This window comes from Dendroctonus ponderosae, unplaced genomic scaffold, assembly GCF_020466585.1.
Source record: "Dendroctonus ponderosae isolate FM_Combo_2020 unplaced genomic scaffold, Dpon_F_20191213v2 Dpon_F_20191213_11, whole genome shotgun sequence".
Taxonomy (NCBI): Eukaryota; Metazoa; Arthropoda; class Insecta; order Coleoptera; family Curculionidae; genus Dendroctonus; species Dendroctonus ponderosae.
The window spans coordinates 2675854-2676847 of record NW_026017213.1 but is presented as its reverse complement, the minus strand read 5'-3'; positions in this window follow the sequence as shown (position 1 = coordinate 2676847).

The window sequence follows — 994 nt, the reverse complement described above, 5'->3', positions numbered from 1 at the left end:
ATTGGACACTCTCCAAGACAATTTGCTGAATTTTCTTTAAAAAATTATAAATTTCGACTTGAAGCACATTTCAACTTGAAAGTTTTACAGTAAGTAGAAAACGCGTCAGTCTGAAAATTCTGAAAAATATCATAAAATCCCAGTTCAATCTTATTGCACAGAGCGGGAGAAATATAGTTTTGTTAGTGGACACTCTCCAGGACAATTTGCACTATTTTCTTTAAAAAATTATAAATTTTGACTTGAAGCATATTTCAACGCGAAACTTTTACAGTGAGTGGAAAACGCGTCAATCTGAAAATTCTGGAAAAAACCGTAAAATCCCGGTTCAACCTTATTGCACAGAGTGGAAGAAATATGGCTTTGTTAGTGGTCACTCTCCAGGACGATTCGCAGAATTTTCTTTCAAAAATCGTAAATTCCGACTTGAAGCACATTTCAATACGAAACTTTTACAGTGAGTGGAAAACGCGTCAATCTGAAAATTCTGAAAAATATCGTAAAATCCGGGTTCAACCCTATTGCACAGAGCGTGAAAAATTGGCTTTATAAGTAGACAAATCCATCTGCAGGTGTTCTTTTAAAAAATCGTAACTTCGGAACTCAACGATCTTTCATTGAGAAATTTTCATAGCAATCAGAAAAAGCGTTAGTCTGAACAGTAAGAAAATGTAATAAAATCGCACTTCAAACTGATTTTTTACAGCTTGAAACACAGTAACTTTCGCACTGAACCGTCTCCTAGTTCTAAAATTTGACGCCAAATTTAAAAAGCTTCAGCCTAAAAAGTCGAATAAAATCGCACTTCAAAGTATTTTTTCTCATTTTTCCAATCATAGTAGTTAAGGCTGTACACATGAACTTTACAGCAAAATCTGCCAATTAAATTTAAAAAACCCATCGAAAAATATATTATTTCATTGGTAATATTGACGGGTAATAGGGCCAGTTTATAAGTTGCCCAACACTTTCACTCTGAAACGCTGTTAGGTAA